Source organism: Papio anubis, chromosome 10 (assembly GCF_008728515.1).
Source record: "Papio anubis isolate 15944 chromosome 10, Panubis1.0, whole genome shotgun sequence".
Taxonomy (NCBI): Eukaryota; Metazoa; Chordata; class Mammalia; order Primates; family Cercopithecidae; genus Papio; species Papio anubis.
This window is the reverse complement of record NC_044985.1, coordinates 119,070,147-119,079,111: the sequence shown is the minus strand read 5'-3', so window position 1 is coordinate 119,079,111 and position 8,965 is coordinate 119,070,147.

Genomic DNA, 8,965 nt, shown 5'->3' with positions numbered 1-8,965 from the left:
GCTATGGGCAATACAGAAACAGGCTTCAGTCAGCTTCGGCCTGAGCCACAGTTTGCCAACCTCTGATTTAGCTTATTTTTTCTATATACAGACTTTGTAAATGAATTTTATGTATTTCTTTTCTTTCTTATTTAGCTTTATTCTAAGCAGTAGTATCTGTAAAGTCCCAGGATGGGTATGCCAGTTGTACATGTTTTTAATACACATTTCAATAAATACATGCCAGTTCTTTTTTTTTTCTTTTTCTTTTTTTTGAGATGGAGTCTCACTCTGTCGCCCAGGCTGGAGTGCAATGGTGCAATCTTGGCTCACTGCAACCTCTGCCTCCTGAGTTCAAGTGATTCTCCTGCCTCAGCTTCCTGAGTAGCTGGGATTACAGGCATATGCCTCCATGCCCAGCTAATTTTTGTATTTTTAGTAGAAACAGGGTTTCACTATGTTGGTCAGGCTGGTCTCGAACTTCTGACCTCATGATTCGCCCACCTCGGCCTCCCAAAGTGCTGGGATTACAGGTGTGAGCCACCGTGCCTGGCCAATACATGCCAGTTCTTATGGAAATATTGGTTCTATATCCCCATGCTTTGGACAGCAGTACATTTGACTGCTCTGCCGTCTACCTGATATGAGTGGTCATCCCACAGGGTGGGTAGAGGCTGGGGAAAAAGGTTTTTCTAAAAAAAAAAAATTCTTTTTATCAGGCAGAGTCTTATGATTGATATGTATCTTGGCTGCAAATGTAAACCTTTCAGAGAGGCTGACAGCTGTCGGCCTAACTCGTGTGTGGCTGTTTGGTACCAGGCAGAGTCAAACTTCTGAATGATGACCGGTGGCTTGACCATCAAAGGGCCTGGCACCACAAACTGGTCATCATTGTTCTAGAGCCAAGGCAATCAAAACACAGCATTGATTCCTTCCTTCAGTCACCAAGCATCCACCAGGGCTCACCATGTCCTAGTCACTTGCTAAGTGCTGGGGATAGGATGATAACAGTTGCAATTATGGCCTTTGCCTGGGGAAGCCAGCGGTCCTTTGGGAGACAAACAGTAATTGCTAAACCATAAGTAATGCACAATAGCAATTACTCCCTGCTCAGTGGAATAGGCATGGCATCACATGCAAGCATGAGGCAGGGGTTTGATTTAGAGAAGTAAGGGAACTTTCTTTGGGAGTTGATAGCTGTCCTGAGATTTGGCAGGTGAGCAAGATTCACCTGAGGAAAGAGGGAGAAAAGGGGGTCTGGGCAGGATGAGCAGACTATGCAAAGGCCCTGTGGTGAGAGAGCAGTGGGTAGGGGCAGAGAGGGTGCAACAGAATAGTAGGATGGAGCCAGGGAGGCCAATGGGCCAAACTGTGCACGGCCAGAGGCCATGTCTAAAGCATGTGTCTTTAGCCTGCAGGTGGGATGCTGTACAGTGATTCCTGCAGGTAGCTCCTGGGAGGATAGCTGCATTTCCCAAAGATCCCTCCCATGGCAGGGGGAGACTCCTTTGGGTTAAGCATGAGGGAGTGCAGGTGGAGGAGATGGTGAAACACTGCAGTCGTCCAGGCAAGATCTGATGGAAGGCTGGAGAGGGCTGCAGCAGTGGTGGTGCGTGGAGGTGAACTTGTTAGACACTGGGAAGGGGGAAAATTGGTAGAACTAGATGAGAGGCAGACAGATGGTTCCAGGGAGAAAGGAAAGGTCACTGATGACCCCCAGGTGCCTGCTGGGGCATTCACTGAGAGGGAGAACAATTGGAAAAAAAAGTTAAACACAACGTTAAGCTTTTCTTATAGAGAGAGCCAAGCATCAAACATCTCAGCTTTCCTTCTTTGCTTTCCTTGTCTTGCTCCAGCCATGGCTCTAACTTTGACCTCTGATGAGAACCTCATCCAGGTCCAGATCCCAGAGCTACCCTTGAAAGCCGTGCTCTTCTAGACCATGTGTGTGCTGCCCAGACAAGGTTTTCATAACTTGCCTGCAGATCTCTGCTGAGGTCCAGAGTGCAGTCTGCTCTCTGATGCTCAACTCTGAACCCAAATGCACAGCCACAGAGCTTTTAGCTACCACTTCAGAGACCTGGATTCACATTCGCCAAGCTCCTCACTAACATTTCGATATGAAGAAGGGTAAATTTTGTGCATTGTGGATGTCTTTATGAAAGAAGGCATGCTAAATGTTGTATCCACAGGTATTAATTAAAAGAGCTGCACCTTTAAGAACTGATTTATCTCTTGGCAGAGGTCCTCAATAATCAAACATCAGCAGAGGAATGGTGGGAGCAGGCATATGAGTGTTACAGTTAGTAGCAACACTGCACACACCCACACATGCACACACACACATGCACACACATGCATGCTGTATTGTATAGTAGCCTATGTGATGATCAGACAGAGCATATCCTGTTGTCAAGGATGATTGCCTGAGCCCAGACAACAATGCTTTTGTTCCTGATGACTGGTGTCTGTGTGTGTGGTTCTGTTCCCGTGATGAAACAATGGCGCAGAATGATAATGACATAATGCCAGAGTGTTTCTAATATTTTCAAATGATCTAGGGTGCCTTTGCTTTGTGCACATGAGATGAAAGACAGGAATGTAGTAACAGAACTTTAATTTCTATGTTGAGGGACTCAATGTTGAGTGTCTGTGTCTTACTGACACCCTGTGTGTCTTACTGGCACCCTTTGAATGTAGGTGCATTGTCTTGTGTGGTTCTCATCCCTCATTGGCCCACTAGAAAAGCATTTTAGCTTCATGGAAAGAGTGTGAGCTATAGGGCCTGTACACTGATCCAAGCTCCCTATCCATGGCCTGGTGGCCTTGGGCAAAATCCTCATGCTCTTTGAGTATGACAGTGTCTCCATCTGTCACATGGGCTCATGCCACCCATCTTACAGTTTGTTGCATTAGAAATGCAGCTGGGTGCAGTGCCACTTCCAGTGGTCTCATCATGATTGATCGGTTTGGGAATCAGAGACCATCTTGGAAAAGGAAAGGAAATGGGAAGGTAGCGTGTGTGTGTCTGCACACCTGCACACGGGTATGCGTAATGTGTCTTCATGAGTGTTGTATTGGAGATTTATTATATTAAAGTGTCAAGAATGGAAAGTTCAGCCAGGCACTGTGGCTCACGCCTGTAATCCCAGCATTTTGGGAGGCCAAGGCGGGTGAATCACCTGAGATCAGAAGTTCGAGACCAGCTTGGCCAACATGGTAAAACCCTGTCTCTACTGATAATACAAAAATTAGCTGGGCATGGTGGCAGACGCCTATAATCCCAGCTACTCAGGAGGCCGAGGCAGGAGAATCGCTTGAACCCGGGAGGTGGAGGTTGCAGTGAGCTGAGATCGCGCCACTGTACTCCAACCTGGGTGACTAAGCAAGACTCCATCTCAAAAAAAAAAAAAAAAAAAAAAAGGAAAGTTTTCCAGAAATGGCTATTTGTTCCCAGAATGAGTGTTTTAGAATAAGTACAAATACACTGGTACAAAGTGGCTCTGTTGGTTTTAGTAACATTTTAGAGGAGCGGGGGAGGATGAGCTGAGTTGTAGATGATTCTCCCTCACTCTCTTTAGAAGGTGCTTTTTCCCTGAAGGACCGTGCTGGACTTGCCTAGCCCGTGAGCAGCAGTCAATTGTCCTGCCCTTGGAGCACATTTCTCCTTCCCTTCCATTTTGTGCACATTTCCGCCAACTCCCTGGAGAACTTTGGAAAGACACAAACGGTGCAAGTCAGAAGAAGTCACCAGTTCCGCGTGCCTGGAAACCACGTTATGTAATCCATGCTTCTCTTTCATCATCGCTTGAAATACAGAAGATGCCCAAGTGGTATCTTGAAAGTGAACAAATCTAGAACAAATTGCAATGAAGGAGCAAATAATGAAAATGAACAGCTTCCACCTCCACAGACTGGACTTTTGAAGATGAAAGTGCGTTGGAGCAGCTTTGAAATGAAAGAACCAGCAGAATGAACACAGCTGTATCTAATCCACTGGATTAACGCTGAAAAGAAATCATGTTTATAAAATAGTCTTGCCGGCATGGGCTGCTTGTGTCTCAGCATGCAGAGTCTGTTGGTTGGTGCCTGCTGCCAGGTTCCTCCCACGACCCAGCTCCCAGGGAGGCTGGACTGGCCGGCGGAGTCCCCGCCTGGACAGAGTTGCAGTAAGTCCGGGCCAGAGCGCTGGAGCGGGGTGGGGATGGAGATGTGCCACCCAGACAGCGCAGGGGTTCCAGGAACCCGCCTATTCTCTATTTTCCGTAAGGACGAACCAAGCATGCAAACATTCTCATGGAGCTGACACGAGCCTCAGGGGGATAAGAATTCTTGCTTTGTTTTTTAAACAGCTTTACTGAGACATAAATCCCGTGCCTACAATGGACCTGTTTAAAGCATACAATTCAATGGTTTCGATGCGCTGCATTATTAATTTTGGAAAATGGTGGTGATAGATACATAGAGCCAGATACACATATATGTGTGTGCGAGGCTGTTTTACACAGGGTGGTCGGGAAGGGGCGACGTTTGAGCACAAGAGCAGGAAGGAGGGAATGGGCCTCGCGGGGCTCGCTGAGGGAGAAGACAGAGGGGACTGACATGGGAGCTAGCTCGGGACAGAGAGTGGGCTCACGTGGCCAAAGCAAGGAAGCCGCTGTGGGGTGAGGTGGGGAGGAGGCAGAGGCTGGGTCTTGAGGGGTCCCCAGGGTCGAGTGGCGGGGTTTGGTTCTATTCTACGTGTGATGGGAAATAGCAGTTGTTGGATTCGTGTAGCAACATGGTGCCCATGGGAACCCACTCTAGGGCTGAGCGGAGAATCGGCTGCAGCCAGCCCCTGGAGGTTCCTGCATCAACTGGGCTCAATGGGGAGACTGGGAGAGGAGCAGCTGGGAGGGAGGTCAGACTCCCCAGGAGAGGAGAGGAGAGGAGAGGAGGAGGAGAAAAGGGGCAAAAGGAAAACGAGTAGAAGTTGGGAAGAGGAGAGATGTCAAATTCTCCAGGAAAATGGGAGAAAAAGGAGAAAAAGGCAAAAGGAAAAATGAGTAGAAACTGGGATCCACACCTCCACATCAGTCAAGGGTGGAGCATTCCTATGATGGCCTCTGACTTTATCCTAATAGTATGAGAGGCTTCTAATCAGAAGGAAATACAGGTTGAGCATGCTTCCTCTGAAAATCCAAAGTCCAAAATCCCAAACTTTGTGAGCACCAACATAATGCCACAAGAGGAAAATTTCACACCTGGCCTCGTGACAGGTCACAGTCAGAATGAAATCAAATGCACAAAATGATTAAAATCTGCCATAAATTTACCTTCAGGGTATGTGTGTAAGGTGCATATAAAACATAAGTGAATTTCGTGTTTAGACTCGAGTCCCATCCCCAAGATACCGCATTGTGTATATGCAAATATTCCAAAATCCAAAACAGTTCAAAATCAGAAACACTCTGGTCTCAGGTATTTCAGATAAGGGACACTCAGCCTGTACAGCATTGGGCTGCACTCTGTTTATTCAGAGTTGAGACATTTGGCCTGATTCTCTTCTGCTGTCCTTTATAAGTCACTATATAGATCTCAGTCTATGGAGTGGAGTCTAGAAGAGAACTGTCCCCCACTCCAAACGCACATCTCATCCCCAGCCTCCCCAGGCAGAACTCAAGGTGGGGTTTACACTCCATTCCCACAATTCCCACAGGTGTGAAGGATTCAGCATTAGCCTACATTTCCCTGCAGTATGCTCAGAGCTCTCCAGAGACCTGGAGATAAAAACTATCCCAAAAAAGAAGAGTTCTTCATGGGACATCACATTATAACTGAAGCCACAACCAACTCTGGGCATGCAGGTGACCCTCCCACCACCTCTGGTGAGTCACTGGCAGACCCCAGAAGCAAAGCCTGTGATGCCCAGGTGGCAACGTGGCTCCCACTGTCTCCTGTGCTTCTCTTCTTAAGAAAACACCGGTGGTCTAATTTCAGATCTGTGTTAGTTGCTTCTTGCACTGCTGTAAATACCTGAGACAGGGTAATTCATAAAGAAAAGAGGTTATGTTGGCTTACAGCTCTGCGGGCTGTACAGAAAGCATAGCAGCTTCTGTTTCTGCTTCTTGGGAGGCCTCAGGAAACTAACAATCATGGTGGAAGGTGAAGGGTAAACAGGAACATCTCACAAGGCTGGAGTGGAAGGAGGAGAGGGGGGCAGGGAAATTGCCACACATTTGTAAAAGACCAGCTCTTACATGAACTCACTCACTATCATGAGAACAGCACCAAGGGAGAAATCTGCCTCCATGATCCAATCCCCTCCCACCAGGTCCCACCTCCAACATTGGGGATTACAATTTGACATGAGATTTGGGCAGGGACACAGATCCAAACCATATCAAGGTCTTTCTCCTGTTTACTCCATGAACTATGTCATTCTCATGTCATGTTCCCTAGGGCTGCTTGTCCAGGTTGTCACCTGGACCACCTTGGACACCTGGGCACCTCATGTCAAGTCCCAGGCTCTGTTTCACTTTGTCATGTGTCAATGGACACCTAGCTCTGCATGGCAGGTTTAGCCCAGATGCTCCCCAGTACAGAAATACTGGATTCTAGAGGACACCCCTGCACAAAGACCCGAGTCACTGGGACCAGCTACGTAGATTGCAAAGCTTATGGCAAAATGGAAACACTTTTTAGGATGGGTTTCTGAAATGTATTAAGGATTTCAAGATGGTGATGCATAACTTTGAACCAAGTGTGAGGTCTCCTACGTGCAGAGCCTTGTGTGTCTGCACGGGTCACATTTCCATGGCACTGGCCCTGACAGCCACGTAGCATAGTTGGAAAGCAACTCTACTCCACTAAGGCAGACCAAGATCAAGGCAGATTGAGTTCCCATCAAGGAATGGAAAAGACTGGGTCAGCCCCAACTGTGGGTACCTAGCTTTGGGAGAAGCACTTGTATTAAATGGAGATCCTAACCTCTCATTATATTTGCTTCTGGTGTTAATATTTAACTCTGTATCATGTGCACATGTCCTTTTTTCAAAAGAGAGAGAGAGAAAAAAGGATGAACTAATTGCTTGCGATGTTGGCACCTTATTTTTGTCTTCATTTCCAGTTCTGATTATCTACAGTGACTTAGACAGCCAATTAGTTGACGAAATGAATTTGCATCCAGAGCTCAGGGCTCCATCTCTGTAGTCTCAGCAGCCAGGAATGGTAAGAAGAGAAATTTGTTGTAAAATATTCATGCTAATCCAGAACTTGGGATTTTTTAAGGCTAAATCAGGACTTTTTACTCTGAAAATGCTCAGCCACACCTTGCCGCTTCTCAGTGACAATTTTGACCATCACTGCCTCCCCAAGGCAAAGTCATTCTCACAAAGGGGGTTTAGATTTTGGTCAGAAGGAGTTGGAGGTTGCAAGCCATCCGGATCTCCAAGCCTGCTTCTCCCAAGTGGCCAGCTCCCAGTGCTGTGGTCCCTGCATCCTGGCAGCTACAAGTTGGGCATCCCCACACCTTCCTGGTGGCAGGTGCCTGCTAACAGGCCAGCATTTTCACAGCACCATTCACTCATATGTATCCACCTGGACATCCACCTGGACATAAGGTTGAAATGGGCCTGGCAGAGGTGGCAGGCATGCCTCAGAGCAGAAAGCTTGCACCCAAAGGTACAGTGAGCATCTGGCTTTATCCCTGCTGGTTGTGAAATCCTGGCTGAAGGCAGCTTGCTCTAATCAAGCCCCACACAATCCTTTGAGCATCGTGAGTGCTCAGTAGGGATGTATGTGGGCCAGGATGAATAGCTCAGTTAATTTAAAATATTGGACCAGGTCAAGGCCCATGTGTGATGCTCTCACCCCACAGAACACAGTATGCTGGGAACCCTTGGACAGGGCTGTCAAACCTTACATATATCTTTCTTCAGAATAAAACACTGTTGTCTTCTCACGAGTAAGCTCCTTAAGTATGGATTAATTTTTAGTTATGAATTAATTTTGGCTTTTAAAGGGTTTTTAAAAAGGGTTACTTGAAATATCAATGAAATATCTTTCAAAACCCTTTGTGAGCTTGCTTAGAAATGACTATCATAGTGGTGATGACAGGAAGCCTCTTCTTATTAAAGATGCACGTAAAAGGATGCCATATTTTAATGATCCGTTGAAATGTTTGCCATGCAGCTGCATTGCCGTCTGTCCTCTGTGCTTTGATTCACAGGTTCAGGCAAGAGCATCATGGAAACCATGTCCTCCATCCCAATTCACACACAGTGATGATCTCATGTTTCACCCCAGGCCAGGGTGGTGAGAGCAAGGATGCTGTTCAGCCATGGTACCTAGACACCAGCAGCCTTCAGGGAGGTGCCTGTGTTCCTGAGATGCTTGGCTCTGAAGGGCTGCAGGGAAGAATCAGGATGGCGGTGGCACAGGGGTAAGAGGAAGAGGAAGAGAAGGAGGAGGAAGAGGAAGGAGGAAGAGGAGGAGGAGGAAGAGGAGGTAGAGAAGAAGAGGAGGTGAAGTCAGAGATTCACTTCAGTTTTTGGCTCTCCCTGCCCTGAACATGAGTCAGTCCTAAAGCCAAGGGGTAGGGAACCCACTGACATCTGAGTCAGTTCACCTAGATGATGGTAAGAGGGTTACTGCCACTCAGGGAGCCTTACACAGATGTGTATGAAATCCACATTGATGTATAGCAGGAGGGAATGAACCTGGTTCTGTGCTCAGGAGAACCAGAGCACATGGCCAAGTCAGAGTATTTTCAAGGCCCCACATAGGGCAGGGGAGAACTGTGCTTCTGATACTCCATTTCTTTGTCGGTATTGCTTAAAATAAACACATAGAGGAGCAGATCAGGGAGCTCCGAAGGGGATGGAGAAGAATGAGTAGAAAGTAGCACCTGGTTTTCTGCATATGGCTAGCCCGCTTTCCCAACACCACTTATTAAATAGGGAATCCTTTCCCATTGCTTGTTTTAGTCAGGTTTGTCAAAGATCAG